The sequence below is a fragment of the Dromiciops gliroides genome, chromosome 4, assembly GCF_019393635.1.
Source record: "Dromiciops gliroides isolate mDroGli1 chromosome 4, mDroGli1.pri, whole genome shotgun sequence".
NCBI classification, from domain to species: domain Eukaryota; kingdom Metazoa; phylum Chordata; class Mammalia; order Microbiotheria; family Microbiotheriidae; genus Dromiciops; species Dromiciops gliroides.
This window is the reverse complement of record NC_057864.1, coordinates 317375129-317397622: the sequence shown is the minus strand read 5'-3', so window position 1 is coordinate 317397622 and position 22494 is coordinate 317375129.

The window sequence follows — 22494 nt, the reverse complement described above, 5'->3', positions numbered from 1 at the left end:
GAGGGCATGGGATATGATATTCTGGAGGGCAAAGGAATTGGGATTACAACCAAGAATCACCTACCCAGCAAAACTGTGTATAATATTTCAAGGGAAAAATGGGATTTCAATGAAAAGAGGACTTTCAGGTATTCATGATGAAAAATCCTGAAGTGAATAGAAAATTTGACATTCAAATACAAGACTCTAGAGAAGCATAAAAAGGTAAACAGGAAAAAAATCATGAGGGATGTTAAAAGATTAAAGTGTTTATATTCCTACATGGGAAGATGATACATCTAACTCATAAGAACTTTCTCAGTATTAGGGCAGACAACAGGAATAAATTTAGACAGAGGGCACAGGTGTGAATTGAATATGAAGTTATTATATCTGTAAAGCATTTATTTTTTCTTTACTGTTTTTTGTTGTGAGGTGGTCAGTTCTGGGTGTCATGCCTGGGGTCATGGATTTGGTGAGTGTCTTTTGTCTGAGGCCTGATTTGGTCTCAGGTCCTCCTGGGTCCAGGACAGGTACTTTGTCTACTGTGTAACTTAACTGTCCCATGATGACATCTTTAGGGTTAAATTGAGTGGGGAGAGGAGGATTGCACTGGGGAAGGGGGAAGGAGAGAGGTAGAATGGGGTGAAATCTCACATGATAATAGCAGGAAAGAGCTTATGGAGTGGGGGGAGATATGGGGGAGGTGTGGGGTAATGAATAAGCCTTACACTCATCAGAAGTGGCTCAAAGTCCTTAATCTCATCAGAGTTGGCTAAAGGAGGGAATAACATACATACTCAATTGAGTGGAGTAATCTATCTAACCTTGTAGGAAAGTAGGAGAGGATGGGGATAAGGAGGAAGGGGTGAAAGAAGGGAAGTCAGAGTGGGGTAGGGGGCTGTCAGAAGCAAAACACTTTTGAAGAGAGGGTAAAAGAAGATAGAAAACAGAGTAAATATCATGGGGAGGTAATAGGATGGAGGGAAACAGTTAAAAATAGTAAGTGTGGAAAATATTTTGAAGCAGAGACAAGAGTAATGTAAGATGATTATGTTGATGATGGATGGATTGATGATTGGAGGAAGATGAGGATTGACTGATGAGGACTGATTGATGATGACATGGATTGAGTGATGAAGATGCGGATTGATTGCTGATGAGGAGGATTGATGGAGGGTGATTGATGATGACAAAATGTATTGTACTTACTTTACTGGGCTATTGTGAAGAAAGTTCTTTGTCAGGTATAAGGTACTATACAAATGTTATCTCTTACTGGTGTAATAATCAACCTCATTGGTCTATTGTAAGGAAATGCCTCTTTATAGTACTATATAAATGTAATTTACTATAAAAATGAGGAGTAGGATGCTATCAGAAAGACCTGGAAAGACATTCATGAGCTGATGCAAAGTAAAATGTACCTGTATACAAAATAACAGCAATATTGTGAAATGATCTGCTGTGAATGACTTGGTTATTTTCAGCAATGCAATGATCCAAGAAAACTCTGAAGGTCTTATTAAAAATGCAATTCATCTAAAGAGAGAGAATTGTTCATATCTGAATTCAGATTGAAGCATAATTTTTTGTTAATTCCTTTATCTGAAGTTTTGTTTTTCTCTATTTTCTTTCACAACTTGGCAAATGTGGAAATGTTTTGCATGACTGCTCATGTATAGCTTACATTGAATTACTTGAGTTCTTGTGGGTGGCATGGGGAGGGAGGAAGAGAATTTGCAACACAAAGTTTTAAAATAATTGATGTCAAAATTAGTATTTTACATGTAATTTGGGAAAATAAAATTCTAAAAAAATTTTTTTAAATATCTGGAAATGTCAGAGGCAAAATTTGAACTTGCATCTTTCTAGTGCCAGTTCCAGAATTTTATCCATTGTGTCATGATGTCTTTTTTTTTTTAGTGAGGCAATTGGGGTTTGGTGACTTGCCCAGGGTCACACAGCTAGTAAGTGTTAAGTGTCTGAGGCCGGATTTGAATTCAGGTACTCCTGACTCCAGGGCCGGTGCTCTATCCACTGCACCACCTAGCTGCCCCGTGTCATGATATCTTAATCCCAAATGGAAGTTCTTCATATTTTATATATAACATGCCAATAATTATGTTTATACATAGCTTGAGGGTGACAGAGCTGGTAATTTAGGAAAGCATCCACCCAAGAATGAATGGTATCAGTCATGATTCTTTGCTCTCTGAAGGATTCCAACAGATGGCAAAGAAATTGTGATTGGTTTCCTGTGATTCATCCCTATTCATTGATTTTCAATCCTTGACATTATAACAAATCAGTGTTTACTCCTATCTCAGTTTCTAATGTGAATACAGATGCCTTCATTAATATCTAGGGGAAAAAAGCACAAAAGAATTAAACTATATCTCTGCCTAGTAATATTCTCCAAAAAAAAGTCTGCCAGAGATTTCATTATAAACATATTTGGGATTGTTTATTCATATGCAATAAAAAAATTGACTCCAGAATTTGAATTGGTTACATAGACATGCTGCAGGGAGTCCTATCACAGTACATATATATTGCATCAATATGTAGAGATGCTTGTGTGTGCCATTTGCTTTACATTTACAAAGAAGAAGCTTTCTGCCATACATATTTGCTTGTTGCCCTGCACACATGGGGAAATGAAATGAAATTTTCATCCAACCAGTTTTGATCTGGTAGAAACTCATTAGCTAAGCAAGAATGAGCCTAAACAGTGTTCATGTAGATCTTCAATTTGGAACAAGCAATCCTATATACATGTTTCAAAGTATAAAGATCAAAGAGTATGAAATATCAAACACTCCAACATCCAAAATAAAATTGTGGGATACATTTTTAAAGCATCCAGTGCTTCTTTGGCCTTAGAAACTGACTTGCATAAATAAATAAAACTGGGGAGTGAAAAAAATTTTAAGAAATTGAACATGCAAGCTAAAAATCTCATGTCAATTGCTTAATTTTGCTAGAATAAGAAACTGATATACAGTTCCAAATTCCATTCATAATAATGGCTTCAAGAATACAGTGAAGTTACCATTAGGGTCATAAATGCTAACTTAATGCTAGTCATTATAATTGTTTCTCTCATAAAGTTCATTGATTCCTATGGCTTCAATCATCATCTTTATGTTGATGTCATCTACACCTATTTTTATAGGTTTCTCCTCTCTCCTGAGTTCCAGTACCATATCTCTAACTGCCAATAAAACATCCCCACTGGAATTTTTATGATGACCTGTTTTTCTCATATTTTCTTAATTCTCTCTGTTATCATTAGAGTGCAGATCCTAATCACATTATACCTGAATGGCTACCAGGTTCTCTCCTCATTCCTATTTGCCACATATTCTGACTGTTCCTTAAATTCCACTATCATCATGTCACTTTCTTACTCAAAAACTCCAATTTCAAGTCTAAACAATTCTAGTTTGTTTTCAAGTTCCTTTATAACCTTATCCAATCTACCTAGTCATTCTTTTCCCCTACCACTCCTATACCATATACCTTCTACTCAGGTTAAGCCAAACTCCTTCTTATCCCATAAACATCCTATGATCATTTGTTCCTGCTCTCAAACTCATATTTCTCTCCTGTTACAAAGCAATTGAGGCAGCTAGCATGGTGTATAGAATATTATACAAAGAATCAGATTTGAGTTCAAATATGGCCTCAGGCACTTGCTCATTCTGTGAGCCCAGACAAGTCATTTGACCTCTAGCTACCTCAATTGACTTATATGTAAAATAAGAAAAATAATAGCACTTATATTACCATATTTATCTGAGAATTAAATGTAATAATATATGTATGTAGTTGTTACATCTTAAAGCTTTATGAAAGTCATCGTAGTAGTAGTAGGAGGAGTAGTTTGTGCCTTTGCCCTTGACCCCTTTGTTTTCTACAAAGGCCTAGATTTTTCACAGAGCCTTCCTTGGACATTTCAGACTGTTTTACCAATTTATTCTTTTTCTGAACACCTATAGTCTCTAACTATATATTTTAATAAACATAATTTAAACATTTATGAAATGTCCACTTTTCTGCCAAGCAGAGAGAATGCAAGAAAAGATTAAGATTGTCTCTGCCCTCTGGGAGTTAAAAATTCAATCAAAAAAGTTATCAAGTTATCATAAACATATATAAGTAAATACAAAGTATTTGAAGTGGGGGAGACATCAGCATATCATATAATTGCTGTCATATTCAACAAGTCAAATCAATAAGAATTTATAAAGCATCCTCATCCTTGCCAAATTCCTTTCTGGGATCCTGTCATCTTATCCTGGTTCTTCTATATTTCCTCCATACTTATTATAACTGAAATTGTTAAAACTGCTTTGCCTTACATCCATTCTTGTTATTGTATTTGCTTTTGGGTTGATTTGTATCATGCTAATAAAATTCACAACACTGTAACCAGTTAGCAAAACAACAACAACAACAAAACCTTATATACCATCAGAAAGAGGGAGTTTTAGACTTTCTTAGGAAAAGGCCTCCACAAGAATCACATTTGCTTCTTCTTGGGACAAATAAAGTGGTACTATGTTTTTCCTGTCTGTCTCTGATTTGTTTTTGTTTTTTTTTGTTAGAGAAATTATGAAAATAATTTCTCTGATCTGATCTGGTTTTGTGCTGTAGGAGAAATGTTCACTGATCTGGTTTTTGGTAGGAGGACTGGTATAGAAACAAATTGTAGGAGATATTAAAGAATTAATTTCTCTGATATTTTTTTTTCTTTTTGAAAGACAGGCAATAAAAATTATATTTGACAGTGTCAATCATTTCCTGCTATAGGGCTTGTCTCTCTTACTGTATTCTAAGCACCAAGAGGGATGGGTTTACTTGCTTTGTATTTCCCAAAGTGTTTAGCACATTGGACGTACAAACAGAGTAATTGAGAAGAAATCGCCATGTTCTCTGTACTGACAATATAAGGAAGAAACTATGTTTGGTTCTTTGAAGATTTTTGTGTTGTAAGCTGATTATATAAAAAATATATATATTCTGAGAGAAGGGTAAGGGCTATCTGAGTAGAACAAACTCTAATTTTGTTCATATATTCCTTATTCTAAGGAAACTTTTTTTTAACATTACTTGAATGCAGATAATCTAGAATAGACAACATGTTATACATAGAATAGAGGGATACTTGAAATTCAAATACAAAATAGTAATAGTAAAAAGCAAAATGGGCATTTCCTGGCTATATAACATGTGCATTCAATGGAAATGAAGAGGCTATTAACTAAACTGGTCCGACTAGCAGTCCATAGGGAAATGCATCATTATACTGAGGTTGCCAGTTTTCCACAAAGTTACTGACAGTAAGTAGAGGGACTTTAGGAAATTAAATGCGTGTCCTTTTGCACCCTGTGCCCCAGAGCCTCCTGCCAATTTTGACAGCCCCAGAGTCCTTTTGACAGCCCTTTAGTGTTTTTGTCCAACTATACTGACAGTCAGTACTAATTTCTTCTGGTAACATTGAAAAGGAAAACATGGAATAACTAACCATAGAGGGAAGGATAAATAAAACAAAGCTTATAGATAAATTCAATCTTAATGCTTCCCCAGGGAAATAGGGATAATTATGCTGACCTTTCTCCCTTTCTGACAAAGATATGATGGAGAAGAAAGGGCTTTAAAATTTAAAGCCACTCTTAAAAAGGGGAGGGGGGCACATTCAAGACATTTTTTCCCCAACATGAAAAGTTTTCACCTGATTTCTCCACTTTTAGCAAAGACACATCTCAAAATAAGGATTACTTATATTCTGGTTATATAGTTCTTTAGGATCATTTTTTTCTAGTTTCATAATTTTTCTATATCCCAGTTTCTTCAGTTCCTGAATTTAAGAGTTTGGACTAAATTTCATTATTAATAGTGTTTCAAATGAATTACAACTGAATTAATGCAGAAATAAGTTTTATATATTATAATTATTTTTCCATGGTGTACATCCATATGCTATTGTAGGATGTTTCCTAATTGAGAAGAACAAGTATTTGTGATTTTCACAACAATAAGGAAAGCATGATAGGCTAAAGAAATTTGGATGTCAGGGAACAAGCTGAAGTTGGGAATTTGCCATTTCTATAAAAGTTCCTCCAAGAAATAACTTTCTGATAGATAGATAGATAGATGACATATATAGATATAAAGATAGATATGTATATATGTATAGAGATAGAGAAAGATTTTTTTCATTCATTCATTCATTCACTTGTATGTTTACTTCATTTGTTTGTTCATTATATATTAATTTATTTACTTATTTATTCCTGAATTAATTTATTAATTTATTACTTTTTGATGAAGAGAAATCCATTCTTTCTCATTCCCATTCACTCCTACACCCTATTGGGGGTAAAAAGAGAGGGAAACTAATCCTTTGTAACAAATACACAAACAAGTAAAATATATCCCTTCATTGCCTTTGTTCGTATGGTATATATTTCATTCTGTAACCTGATTTCATGACATCTCTGTTATGTAGTATGCAATATGCTTCATTCTTAATCCTGTGGAATATTGATAATGTTAAGATTAATAAGAGTTATTATATCATTCTGTTTGTTTTTATGCTGTTATTATAGAAATGGTCTCAATTCTCATTCAATTTTTCATCAGTTTAGAGAAGTCATCAACATTTTTCTTTTTTATAATGTCAATGTGAAAACACAAATTGTTTCTCTGGTTCTGCTCACTTTGCTCTGAATCAGTTAACAGGAGACTGCTCATGTCTATTTGAAATAATCAGTTTCTTCATTTCTTCATGCAAAATTGTATTCCCCTACATTCATAGACCATAATTTGTTTGCCATTCCTTAAGTGATGGGCATCCCTTTATTTTCTTAGTTCTTTGTTGTGGCAAATAAAACATTCTTCATATATCAAAATTTCATATATCAAGAAACTCTCCTTTCATCATTTTAATTGAATCTTAAATCATTGTTGAAGTTGGAGAAAACCTCATCAAATAAAATAAACATTCATTAAGAAAAAAGTCTTGCTTTACAATCAAGGAAAATGGTTATTCAACTGATCCATGAGCTCATTTTTTTCTCTAGCTTTTCTAGGAGGCATAGGATCCTTATCACTTGACAGGACAATCATCAAGATTAATTTTGATTATTTTGAAGAATCACAAGGTATTGGTTTTTCAATTACCAAGCAATTGTTATGCTCTTCTTATCTCCCACACCTTCAATTTAGGGATGGGGAAGATGAACAACCCTGTAACAAATATATGTAGTCAACCAAAAAAATTCCCATATTAGCCATGCACTAAAACATATTTAGTAGCCTGCATAGTAGTGATTTTTGTGAGCCTCATTTATTCATTAAAACCTGAAATTATAAACTATTTTCATATAATAAATATTCCAAGTATATGTATTGGGGCCTGATTAGGGGATTCCTGTGATCAGCACATCCATGTAATGAGACTTAGATGATATGCTTATCCATAATCATATGTTGATATGTTTGACTAGCAGTTACTAATCTTTTCTACAATGGTATCAGGGCCATGCATGAACCCTCTAAATGAAGATACAAAATCCTTCAAAAAGGTTCATTTTCCTCTTTGACTTTATGTATTTATGCAACAACTTCCTTGCTCACCCCTGGTGACTCCTCTGACAACACTTAATATTATGAGATTGAAAATCTATTAGACTAGAAGTAGAAATTATTATAGTGCTTTAGAGCCATAGATACAAAACAAATCTAGTTCCTAGGATGTATCCTTTGATGCCAAAATATTTACTTTCAAGTACTATCTCTCCTTTAAGCATATCTAAGGGGAAAAGGCATTTCCACTATGCCTCTAATTTCACAGAGTAACAGAATCTGAGAAATGGAAAGGCCCTTAGTGATCATCCATCCCAATATTTACAAAAGGGGTCCTGCAGCCTCTGCTTAAAGATCCCCACAGAGAGAGAGCCCATTACCTTTCTGTGTAGTCCAGTTTGTTGGGACCTATGATTTCTGGGAGGTTGAAAATTCCCAAATGAGGAATATCCTTCTAAAAATGCACAGCAGCAACTGTTTTACAGCAGAGTATTAATTAGTTCCTTTGGGGCATGGAGAGGTTAAGTGTGACTTGACCAAGGTCATACAGTAAATATATGTAAGAAGATAGCTTTGAACGTAGGTCATCCTGATTCCAAGTGCTTCCACATACAGTCTATATGATGTTGCTGTTCATAAGGATAATTATTTTTAGGAAAAATTATCTTGGTCCAATTTGATAAAAAAAAGAGTTATAAAAAAGAAATAATCTCATTCCCTGCTGAAATCTGATTTGATACAGAAACTAACTAGAGGCTTGGGAATCCCTCAAGTAACTGAAGACCTCTAAAGTGATGTTCCACTTTTGATTTTTCCTCCAAGGAAAAGAACATACTAAAACTATTACAGTAGGAAGGAATGCTCTAGTAAAATATTAGTTTTCATTAAATGAATATGCTGAGTCTACAAAAATATGAGAAAAAGACAGGAAACTAAGAAGAGAAAAACAAACAAAAATTGAGTCAAATATGGGAGCAGAGACAAAGTAAGAGACAGAAAAAAAAGATGAAGAGATAGTAACACCTTAAAGACTTGTGTGTTTATTTATGTATATATAAAGATGTGTATATGCTTATACATACATACATATTTATATTCATTTTTGCATATACATATGCATACATAGGACCATGATGGTGTCAAATATACATTAATTAATATCACTGTCATTGTCACTAGACTGTTCAACCCCAATTTTTTCTGCTTCTGAGATCATTGTTCATCACAACTCAGTGCATCAGGAAAAATATTTGACAATCTCATTTTTCTTTCCATCACACCGTTAGAAATTTCTGCTTCTCCTAGAAATGATCAAGGGGAAAAATATTACTTGGAACTAATTTCTTTCTTGACATAAAGGAGATTGTCAGTCAAATGAGAGCTAATTTGTTTGAATTTCCTTTTTGTTATTGGTAAAGTCTCACTAGCCCAGTTTGGTTTTCTGCTATTTTGCCAAATATTTTCTATTTACCTAAGGGTTTAGCATTCCTACTCATTCCATTTTTTTATCTTTAATTTTTTATATGTGTAACTTGGCCAAATTCTCTCCTTTTCATATCTTCTCACTTGGTTTCTGTGTGACTCACATGTTTTCTACATTAGAAATTGTAGGTTCTAAAGCTGTGAGGAATGATGGAAGATGATATTTGGATGTTTGTGTAATATACTGTCACAAAGAGCTACTGGTAAAACTCTTCTGCTCTCTGCAGGATGCTGCTTCTGTCTGCAATTTGTGTTTTATCACTGTCCTTGAGAAATAACATTAGCTGTCACCCCATCACATGAAAGGAGGAGGAAAAACTCTTCTCATTTTCTTGTAGCTCCTGTTTCCTTTCTGAGTATCCCAGATCATGTTTATGTATTTTCCTCTGCCGTCTGATCTTTCTTCTGGGTCTCGACCTCCTCACTGTTCTCATTTTTATCCATCTCTTCTCTGTTTCTTTTTTTGCTTTTTTTTTTCTTTTCCCATTAGGTTCCTCATTTCACAAAACTGCTTTGTTCACCTTATCTGATATCTGTATTTGGTTGATGCTACAACTGCATATACAACACTTACATCCTTCTGTAAAAGCTTGCCTCTTGTTGCTAAAATTTGGATAATTTCAATAATATTTTTAAGCTAATGTTACTGTTCTAGCAGCAAATATGTTCATGTTCCTGTGACTACTTATCTTTCATATTTAACGAAATGCCAACTGATTATATGCTGAGATTATGATGGCCCATATGTGTTGTTTTAACTAAGGTTCCTTTGTCACTTTCTTTTTGCTATTCTATTGCTTTACTTGTTTCAGTTACTTGCTATGGAGTCACTGAATAACCTTTGGAAGAGCAGACATTTGAGACTATAGACACAACCTAACAAACTTGAATGATTTATCCAAAAAAAAAGAGAAATAAAGGCACATACCATTTCACAGGTGAGAAACATTTAAATTTTAACACTGTGGGATTAAAAAGTTCATTCCCCAACATGGGCAATAGATAACTTTTGTCAGGTTAGCTAGTTGCCTATTTACCCCCCTTTATGTAAGTCATTATTGTTTTGTTTTGTTTTGTTTTGGGGGAATGAAGGGACACTAACGAAGAAACTTATAGAGAGATTATAAGGAAAAATGAAGGAAATCAATGTTAAGGATAGAATAGTCAAGGTGAGTAACCAGAGGACACAAAGCCACTTAAAGCCACTTATAGCACATTATATTCCTTCTCTGAATTTCCCAAGGATTGTCTTTAAATTATCTTTTCTCCTGCATGGCTTTAGAAATATGTTGCTGGTAAAACAAACAAAGATATAATAATAGTTAATGTATACAGTGTTTTGAGGCTTGAAAAATTTTATAAGTATTATTTCATTTCATACTTACAACAACCCTCAAAGGCAGATTAACATTATTACCTTCATTTTATAATAGAGCAAACTGAGGCAGGTCTAGAGTGACAATTTGGGGAGTAATATTTTTAAAGATAGAGAAAATAGGAAGGGGCCAAATTGTATGACAATCAACTACAAAAGAGAAATATTGATATTGATCATGCAGACATTGAATTTTATGGAATAGGGTATCTGTATGTGTCATACCTATGATTTAAGGAAATCACTATGTTAACTGTATAAAGATGATTTGGGGTAGCAAGATAATTTGTGTCAGTGAGTCTAATTATAAATTTACTGCAATAGTCCAGGCAAGAGGAAATGAAGGTCTAAAATCTGGTGGCAGTATGTGAATGAGTGAAAATGATATATGACAGATATTTTGTAGAGAGATAAATTACAAGATTTAACAAGAAAATAGATATCTAGGATAAGTGAGAGAGAAGACCCAAGGACTATACCAATGTTGGGAAGCTGGGTGATTGGAATAATAATAAGTTCTCTCCATATCAATGGGGAAGTTTGGAAGAAGATAGGGTTTACGGGGAAAATAATGAGTTCTACTTTAGACTGTTGAGTTTAAGATGGATATGTGGCAGGGAGTTTGAAATGTCCAATAGGCATTTGGTAATATGTGACCATGACTCATGATGGAGAGAATAAGGTTGTGAAACATCTACATTGAGATTATAACTAAATCAATGGGAACTGATGAGATAAGTAAAAAGAAAAGTATAAAGAAGAAAGAAAAGAAGACTTAGGACACAGTCTTGGTGTACCTTATACTTCTTCCCAATTGATCTTCATTTCTTCTGCTAAATTTCTATATTCAAAGCTTTTATTTCATAAAAGTTGGATATGATGATAATTTTGTGAGAAAATAGATATTTTAAAAAGATTTTTTCTCAAGGTTTGTGGCACGGTGTTATATCCAAAAACATAATAGGCAGTGATCTTAGAGAATGTCGCAGTTCTAGATGTTTCTCATTGAAGTTCTAAAGATATGTGGAAGTATGTATTTGTTGTAATTAGAATGTATTTCATTGTAAAATTCTAACCAACACATCATGTTTGGTTATTTATTCAGCATGTGCTAACTTTTTTTGGTGCATGACATGATGTGTTATAAAATATCTACCATTTCCTTGGATTTTTTCCATTGGTCATAAAGTTCAGGTTCCTTAAAGATAACAATTCTCTAATTTCTGGTAATGAACTGGCAGGGAATTGCTACTATAAACTGCTTGATGTTCATAAACCAATCTTTTCCCCCCCACTAATTGTATTTTATTTTTTCCAATTACATGGAAAGATAATTTTAACATTCATTTTTATGACTTTGATTCCAAAATTTTCTCTCTCCTTTCCTCTCTTCTCCTCTCCCTAAAGAAGTATCAAGTTAAATATACATGTAAGGCTATACATATACCACCATGGTAAACATATTTCCACATTTGTCATGTTCTAGAATAAAAAATCAGAACAAAAGGGGAAAAAATCACAGGGACAAAAAGAGTTAAAATAGTATGTCTTGATCTGCATTCAAAATCCAAAATTATTTCTCTAGATGTGGACAGCCTGTTTCATCATGAGTCTTTTGGAACTGTCTTGGATCATTGTATTTCTGAAAAGAGCTAAATCTATCATAATTAATCATCACACATAGTTGTTGTTATGGTATACAATGTTCTACTCTTTCTGGCCACTTCAGTAAGGATCAGTTGATGTAAATTTTTATAGTTTTTGTTTGTTTGTTTGTTTGTTTACTGCATGCTCATTGTTTCTTATAACATATTATTCCATTACCTTTATTTTGTCAAAGAGTGAGTTCTTATCCCAGATACAAGAGTCTTTTCCTTTATCAAACCGTAAATTGCTATAGTAATTTATTACTGTTTCTTGTGTACCTAACCTATTCATTTGATCCACCACTCTATTTCTTATAAGAGTTTTGATGATTTTTGCTTTATAATATAGTTTTGGATCTGGTACAGCCAGGCCACCTTCATTTGCATGTTTTTCATTAATTGTCTTGATATTCTTGACCTTTTGTTCTTCCAAATGCATTTTGTTATTCATTTTTCTAGCTCCATAAAACATTTTTGGAGTAGTTTGATTGGTATGACAGTTAATAAGTAAATTAATTGAGATAGAATTGCCATTTTTCTTTGATTTTATCAGCCTACCTATTAGCAACTGATATTTTTCTAAGTGTTACCTGGCTTTATTGTGTGAAGTGTTTTTTTTAATTGTATTCATATTGTTTTGCCTTGGTAAGTAGAGTATCAAGTATTTTATATTGTCTACATTTATTTTAACTTTAATTTTTTTTTCTTTCTATCTCTAGCTATTGGCTTTGTTGGTACTACATAGAAATTCTGATGACTTATGTAGGTTTATTTTATATTCTGCATCTTTGCTAAGATTGTTAATTACTGCAAGCAGTTGTTTTTATTTGATTCTCTAGGATTGTCTAAGTATACCATCATATCGTTTGCAAAGAGTGATAGTTTCATTTCCTCATTGCCTATTCTAATTTCTTCATTTTATTTTTCTCCTCTTATTGCTAAAGTTAGCATTTCTACTAAAATATTGAATAATAGTGGTGATAATGGTCATCCTTGTTTCACCAGTGATCTTACTGGGAAAGATTATAGATTATGACAATTACATGGGATACTTGCTGATGATTTAGATAGATACTACTTATCATTTTAAGAAAAACTCCATTGATTTCTATGCTTTCTAGTGTTTTTGTTGTTGTTTATAGGAGTGAGTGCTGTATGTTGTCAAAAGCTTTTTCTGTATCTATTGAGAAAATATATGATTTCTGTTTTGTTATTGATATGGGCAGTTCTGCCTGCATTTCTAGTATAATAATAATTAATTATTCTTCAAATGTTTGGTAGAAGCCATTTGTAAACCCATTTGGTCCTGGAGAATTCTACTTAAGGAGTTTACTGATGGATTTTTCAACTTTTTATATTCTAAAATGGGGTTATTTATGTATTTTATTTCCTTTTCTATTAAACTGGTATATATATATATATATATATATATATATATATATATATATATATATATATATATATATTTGTATTTGTATTTCTCCATTTCACTTAGATTGTCAGAATTATTGGTATATAGTTGGACAAAATAGTTCCTAATTATTGCTTTAATTTCCACTTCATTGGAGGTTAATTCACCTTTTCATTTTTAACACAGATACTTTGGTTTTTATCTTTTTAAAATCAAATTAACCAAAGGTTTATTTATTTACTGATTTTTCCATAACTAGCTGCTAGTTTTATTTATTAGTTCAATAGTTCTCTTACTTTCTCTTTTGATTTTTACAATGTATAATTGGTATTTAATTGAAGATTTTTAATTTATTCTTTTTTATAACTTTTTTATTTGTATGCCCAATTCATTAATCTACTTTTTCTCTTATTCATTCAGGTATTTAGAGATGTAAAATTTTCCCTAAGAACTGCTTTGGCTAAAACTCACAGAAGAATGTGCTGGAATCCTCTTCTAACCAAGAACGGCTTGGAAGGTCAGAAGGAGGGAGCTGCTTTGCAGATACAGGAGTCAAGCCAACCCCACAGTCACCCTGACACAGATCCAATCCCAGGAAGGCCTCCCCAGAGAAGGAGACCCCCAGAGCCTCTGAATCAGCTGAAGCACCAGTGTCATCTGGAACTAAGCTCACAGTCTGGTGAGAGGGCTGAGCCTTGGGTAGGGGGGAGACTCCAGGGGTCTATGCTGTTGCTGAGGCAGAACTTGGATTTTTCACCCCTGCTGAGAACCAGGAGGTAGGCCCAGGTGGGGGAGGGGCACAGGCTCATCGGAGCTAACAAACACAACATACAAACCTAGTTGATTAGCAAGTTGGTCTGGGGTCATCTACGGACCAGGGAACAGGCCAGGCAAGTGAAGAACCTGATCCTCCTTAATTCATTTCACCTGGGACTTCTTATGCTTGGGATACTGCAGCCTGGATACAGTGCCCAGCTTTAAGGAGCTAAAAGTCAAATAAAAGAAAGGCAAGATGAGTAAACAGAGAAAGGTGAGGACCATAGAAAGTTTCTTCAGTAACAAGGAAGACCAAGATGCACCCTCAGAGGAAGATGTCAACATCAGGGCCCATATATCTAAAGCTTACAAGAAAAATATTAATTGGTCTCAGGCCATAGAGGTGCTCAAAAAGGACTTTGAAGATAAAGTTAGAGAGGTAGAGGTAAAAATGGAAAGAGATGAGGGTGATGCAGGAAAGACATGAGAAAAAAGTCAACAGCTTGAAAAGTCAAATTGTCCAAATGGAAAAGGAGGGACAAAAGCTCTTTGATGAAAATAATTGCCTAAGAATGAGGATTGAACAAATGGAAGCCAGTGACTTTATGAGAAACCAAGACACAATAAAGCAAATCCAAATGAATAAAAAAAATAGAGGGCAATGTGAAGTATCTTCTGGGAAAAACTGCTGACCTAGAAAATAGGTCCAGGAGAGTTAATTTGAAAATAATTGGTCTACCTGAAAACCATGATCAAGGAAAGAGCTTAGACATCATCTTCCAAGATATTCTCAGGGAAAATTGCCCTGAAATTCTAGAAGAAGAAGCTAAAATAGAAATTGAAAGAATCCACCGATCACCTCCAGAAAGAGATCCCAAAAGGAAAACTCCTAGGAATATTATAGCCCAATTCCAGAGCTCTCAGGTCAAGGAGAAAATATTGCAAGCTGCCAAAAAGAAAGAATTGAAGTACTGTGTAGCCCCAGTCAGGATAGCACAAGATCTAGCAGCTTCTACATTAAAAGACCTGGGGTCATGGAATATGATCTTCCAGAGGGCAAAGGAAATGGGATTAAAACCTTGAATCAACCTACCCAGCACAACTCAGCATAATCTTTCAGTGGAAAAAATGGGACTTTAATAAAAAAAGAAGACTTTCAGATATTTGTGATGAAAAGACCTGAACTGAATGGCAAATTTGATTTTCAAATACAAGACCCTAGAGAACCATAAATAAAATAGGAGTTGGGGGACATACCTAGGGTCATACAGTGGGCAACTGTCTTGTGTCTGAGGCTGGGTTTTGGCTGGGATCCCGCCCCCCCCCCCGGGTCCAGGGGTGATGCTTTGACCATTGTGTCACCTAACTAGGTGATTACATATTTAGGGTTAAATTGAGGGGTGAAGGGAATGCACTGGGGGAGGGGGAAGGGCAGAGGTGAAATCCTACATGAAAGAAACAAGAAAAGTCTTAGGGAGTGGGGGAAAAGATGGGAGAGGAGCAGGGCAGTAAATGAATTTTACACTCATCAGAAAAGGCTCAAAGATGTTAAACTCATCAGAGCTGCCTCAAGGAGGGACAAACACACACACCCAACTGGGTGGAGTAATCTATTTAATCTGGGCAGTAAGTGAGCCTAACACTCATAAGAATTGGCTCAAAGACCTCAATCTCATTAGAATTGGCTCAAGGAAGGAATAACCTGGTTACAATCTTGTGGAACCGGGAGGAAAGGGAAGGAAGGAGGGAGATAAATTTGGAACTCTAAATCTTATGAAAATGAATGTTGAAAACTACCCTTACATGTAACTGGAAAAAATAAAATAAATGTTTGTTGCTAAAAAAAAACTGCTTTGGCTGCACTCCATAAGTTTTGGTATGTTGTTTCATTACTCTAATTCTATTTGATTAAATTATTGTTTACTTCTGATTTGTTTTCTGGTTTTTTGACCCACTTATTATTAATGATCAAATTGCAATTAATTTTTAGTATATCTCTTAGGTCCTATGAAAAAGTGCTATAAATCACTATTGATTAGAGAAATTCAAATTAAGATGATTCTGAAGTACCACCTCACACCTATTAGATTGGTTAACCTGATCTTTTACTACTTGTAATTTTTATTGTGTCATTATCTGAAAAGGATGCATCTACAATTTCTGCCTTTCTGCATTTGACTGTGAAGTTTTTCTGGTCTAATACATGGTCAATTTGTGTGTTTTCTACAGAGATGCTTCATATCTAACTTTTCTAAAATTCCATTCACCTCCTTAACTACTTTCATATTTATTTTGTGGTTAGAGTTATCTATTTCTGAGAATGGACAGTTGAGGTCCACCAAAATTATACTTTTGCTATTTCTTCTTTTAATTTTCTTAACTTCTCTAAGAATTTGGATGCTATACCACTTAAGCATATGTGTTTAGTATTGTTATTACTTCATAGTCTATGGTACCTTTTTTTAAATCATAAAAGTACTTTAGTATTTTCCAGTTACGTGTAAAGATAATTTTCAACATTTGGGGTTTTTTTTGTTTGTTTGCTTGTTTTGTTTTGTTTTGTTTTGTTTTTGCAGGGCAATGAGGGTTAAGTGACTTGCCATGGGTCACACAGCTAGTTAAGTGTCAAGGGTCTGAGGCTGCATTTGAACTCGGGTCCTCCTGAATCCAAGGCCAGTGCTTTATCCACTGTGCCACCTAGCTGCCCCTAACATTTGTTTTTATAACATTTCTAGTTTCAAACTTTTCTCCCTCCATCCCTTCCCTCCATCCCTTCCCTCCCCCCACTCCAGCATAAAAAGCAATACGATTCACATTATATATGTACGATTTCATTAAACATATTTCTACATTTGTCATGTGGTGAAAGAATTAGAACAAAAGGGAAAAAACTCAAAAAAGAAAACAAAAAACAACAACAAAAGTAGAAACAGTATGGTTCAATCAGTATCCAGATTCCACAGTTCTTTTTTTCTGGATGTAGAAAGCATATTCCATCATGAGTCCTTTGGAATTGCATTGAATCATTGTATTGCTGAGAAGAGTTAAGTCTAACACAGTTGATCATTGTGCAAAGTTGCTGCTACTGTTTACAAAGTTCTCCTAGTTCTGCTCATTTCACTTAGCCTCAGTCCACTTAAGTCTTTCCAGGTGTTTCTGAAATCTGCCTGTTTATCATTTCATATAGCACAATAGTATTCCATTATATTCATATAATACAACTTGTTCAACCAAACCCCAATTGATGGACATTCCCTTGATTTCCAGTTCTTTGCCACCATAAAGATAGCTGCTATAAATATTTTTGTACATGTGGATCCTTTTCCCCTCTTTTGGTTCTCTTTGAGATACAGTCATAGTAGTGGTATATTACTGGGTCAAAGAGTCTGCACAATTTTATAGCCCTTTGGGCATAGTGCAAAATTGCTCTCCAGAATGGTTCATCAGATCAGTTCACAACTCCACCAACAATATGTTCCAATTTTTCCACAGCTTCTCCAACATGATAGGTATGAGGTGGTATCTCAGAGTTGTCTTAATTTGCATTTTTCTAATCAATAGTCATTTAGAGCATTTTTTTTCATATGGCAATAAATAGCTTTGATTTCTTCATCTGAAAACTGTCTATTAATATCCTTTGACCAATTCTCCCTTCTTTTCCTCTTTTATTATAGGCCATTTTTGCCTTTTCATGTGATGTACTTTATACTGTTTTGTTTCCCCCTTTCCTTTTCTCCCATTACAATTCTTGTTTTTTTACCCCTCATTTTCTTTTTTTAACATCATCACATCAAGGTCAACTTATACTCCTACCCACTATGTATGTATACTCCTACTAATTGCCCTAATGGAGCTAAAGTTCTCAAGAGTTACAAGTATCCTCTTCCTGTGGAAGGATGCAAATATTTTAACCTTATTGAATAGCATATTTTTTGCATTTTTCCTTTTTTATATTTCTTTTGATTCTTGTATTTAAAGGTCAGATTTTCTGTTCAATTTTTGGTCTTTTCATCTGGAAACTTTAAAAGACTCCTATTTCATTGAATGCCTATCCTTTCCCCTGAGAGATTATGCCCAATTTTGATTGGTACTTAATTCTTGTTTCTAATTCAAGCTCCTTTGCCCTCAGGAATATAACATTCTAACCCCCCCAATCCTTTAGTGTTGAAGCTGCTAAGTCCTGTGTAATGCTGACTGTGGCTCCTTGTTATATGAATTGTTTCTTTCTGGATTTTTGTAATATTTTATCTTTGACCTAATCTGGATTTTGGCTACAATATTCCTTGGAATTTTCATTATGGGATCCCTTTCAGGAAGTCATTTGTGGATTATTTTAATTATTATTTTACCCTCTGTTTATAGGATATTCAGGCAGTTTACCTTGATAATTTCTTGGAAGATGCTGTCCAGACTCTTTTTTAATCATGACTTTTAGGCAGTCCAAAAAATATGCAATTATCCCTCCTGCATCTATTTTCCAGGTAAGTTCTTTGTTCCCCCAAAAGAGATATTTTATATTGTCTTCAATTTTTAATTCTTTTGGCTGTGTTTGATTGATCCTTAATGTCTCTTAAGGTTTCTTAGCTTCTACTTGTCCAATTTCAATTTTTAAGGAATTATTTAATTCAGTTAGCTTTGGTACATGCTTTTACATTTGACTAAAACTTTTTTTTTTCAGGGCAATGAGGGTTAAGCGACTTGTCCAGGATCACATAGCTAGTAAGAGTCAAGTGTCTGAGGCCAGATTTGAACTCAGGTACTTCTGAATCCAGGGCTGGTGCTTTATCTACTGTGCCACCTAGATGCACCCCCCTCAATTCTACTTTGCAAGAAATTGTTTTTTTTAGTCAAATTTTGCCTTTACTTTTTCAAGCTATTGACTTTCACATAACTCTCTCTCCCCCCGCCCGATTTTTTTTCTTCTACCTCTCTTATCTGATTTATAAAATCCTATTTGAGCTCTTCCAAGACTTTTTGTTTTTGAGACCTTCCCTTTTGAGACTTTGCATGTAGGCATTTTACAGTGTTGTCCTCTTCTGAGTTTCTGTTTTGATCTTCCCTGTCACATAGTAGCTTTTTATGGTCAGGACCCTTTTTTGTTTTTTACTCATTTTAATCCTCTTTTGTGACTTTTAAAATTGATCTCTGCTTCTGGGGTGCTAGGCACATGGTCCCAGGCTTCTTGAACTTGGGGCCAGAGGCCTGATCACTCAATTTCTGGACCAGAGATCTGGGTGCTTGTGGTTTGTCTACTGCACTGGGGTGACCAGGCCTACTCTTGCCTGTTGTGCAGGGGTTCCTGGGGTGGCAGTTTGTCTTCTCCCCTGAGGCTGGAGGTCTCATACCTGGCCTGCTGTGCCACTAGCCTACTGATCCAGGATTGAGGGACCTCAGTTTTTTATCTGTGTTTTGGCTAACAGCCTCTCTCTGGCTTGCATGTATACCATCAGGGCTGGGCTGTACTCTTCTTTTTCCCTTGTGAGACAGAGTTAAGCTCAAAAATTGTTTCACTCCAACTTTTTGTAGATTCTACAGGTTCAGGCCATTTACAAGTTTGATTTAACATTGTTTCTGAGGGAAACTGGGAAGATCTCAGGCAAATTCCTGACTTCTCTCTGCCATTTTGGCTCAGTCCCCCATAAACATATTTTTATGACAGTTATTTTTTCAGTACTTCTATTTCAGCTAATTGTTGGCTGAGTTCCTTCAGGTACTGCACAAAACAGCTTTTCAAATATATTCTTTGATCCTATCTGTTGCATATGTTCTATTCAGTGGGAAAATACTTTTAGTTTAATTTGACAAAATGAATGATATTTAGCTATTATTAGTCTTTAATTTTGCTTGACAAAGTGACATCTGCTTTTTTCAAAAGTACTTAAATATCATTTTGACCTTATTATGTGCTTTGAGATTACATCTTTCCTCTTCTTTTGGCAAAAAAGAATTAATCTTTATCTAGCTACCATAGCTGTATTGTACTCCTTCCACAAAGAAGGCACTAGGTCATGCAGTGGATCATGTGCCAGGCCTGGAATCAAGAAGACTTATCATCCTGAATTCAAATTTGGGCTCTGATACTTACTAGCTAGTTCACCTTAGGCAAGTCACTTAACCCTATTTGACCCAGCTTACTCATCTATAAAATTAATTGGAGAAGGAAATAGCAAACTATTCCAGTATATATGGTAAGAAAACTTCATTTGGGGTCACGAAAAGTCAGGCAAAACTGAAACGGCAACAACTAGCTATTGTAGGGTGATTAAACCCATATTTTATTAATATTGTACTTTTTTTGTTAGAATATTTCTCACATCAGTCCACTTCAGAGCTTTAAAAAGGTGTATATTAGGACTGATATTGAATAGGAGTTTATTGTTTTAATGTATTGTTCTCATTCAGTTTTTAGTTCAAGGTCTCAATTAGTCTTTTAACATAATACTACAGTAGCTTTGTCTACAACAGCTTTATTCTCAATATATATTGGCCTGGATGAAACCATGGTATTTTAAAGTATAACCTTCTTCATTTTTCTCAATTTGATTTCCTGATCCAACTTTGTAGCTTTCAGTCTCTACTTCTACTTGGTTTATACCAAGAAATTTAAACTTATGGAACTCAAATGGCATCTTCATAAAGTCACAGAATCACTGAGTTGGAAGGGTTATCAATGTGTGTCTAATAGAAGCTATAGAATACCACTCCAATTTCCAAGCAGCTAGGTTGTATAGTGGATAGAGGTCTATGATTGGAGACAGAAAGTCCTGAGTTTAAATCCAGTCTCAGATGGTTATTCTGTGCAACAATGGTCAAGTCACTTTGTTCTCTGCCTCAGTTTTTTTTTTTTTAAACCATAGAATTAGAATGATACAAGCACCTAATTCCCATCATTGTGAGGATCAAATGAAATATTTGTGAAGTGGATAGAACAGTGCTTGGCACAGAGTAAGTATTTAAAGATGTTTGTTCTTCCTTCCACATGATATACTTTTAAATACTTAGAGTAAATTATCATTTCTCACCTGAATTTTCTTTTCTATAGACTAAAGATCATCAGTTCATCTCTCTTCTGGTCATCTCCAACTCAATAATGTCTTTATTAAAACCTGGTTCCCATGACTGAACACAATTTGTCAGATGAAATCCGACTGAAAGAAGTAATATCAGACCATAATCTCTCTTTTTCCAAAATGTTTGAAGAATAATACCACCCTCTTATGCTCAGATTGTTTTTTAAAAAACCATTGCATAATTGCCTCCCTTTTTATATAACTAAATTATATTTTTGTACACCAATGAAAGACTTCAAGTTTGTCCTTTAGAAATCTCTTATTAATGTCAGCCTAATGCTCTACCCTACCAAGATACCTTTGGATCCTGACTCTGTTACATAAGTTGTTACTTATCTCTTATATTTCTGTCAATCACAAATTTGGTGAGCATACTATCTGTCTTATCCAAGCCTTGCACCAAATTTTAAAAATTTTATTAACCTCCTCCCCTCAATTAACTCTATCAATTTCTTAACCTTACAATTGTTTCACTTATTTTTTTTTTCTTTCAATCATCTCATAAGCCACCTTCTCTTGATTCCTTTTGATTCTACATTAGGAAGTTTTAGAAACAGTTCTTTGAAATATGAACAGAGCATAGATAGAATGGGTGTAGGTGTCCAATCAGGGTTTGTACTCTAATCCTAATTAACCTTCATAAAGCATTTTATATCCTTCCTAAATGATCATAACCTTGTTTGTCTTTCAACCCCAAAGCACGATATGAACAAATATATGGATTGGAATTTATCCTCCCTCAAATTCATTTCAGTTTCTCAAAAATTGCTGCATTTTCTTCTCTTCAAATTCAACCTGGTATGATCACTGTCTCAGTTCTGTTTAAATAAATTTGAATAGTTCAAAAATTTTTGTGTTGTTTATTTTGAGCTTTCATATTTATAATTTATAATGTAGTGATATTCCATTATATGAATGTACAACAATTTGTTTATCTTTTTTTGAAGGTATAGGCATCATACTGTGTTTAATGTATATGTTATCTTTTGTATCCAGCTTTGACATCCATTGTTTGTAAGCCTAGCAGAGAAATCTCGGGGTCAAAAGTTAGGGATATTTGATCACTTTATAAGTAGAAAATTCAAATTATCCTTCAAAATAGTTGGGCTAGTTCATATCTCCACTAACATTGCCTGTCTTTTTGCAGGCCCTACTGAATTGACTATTCCCATCACTCAG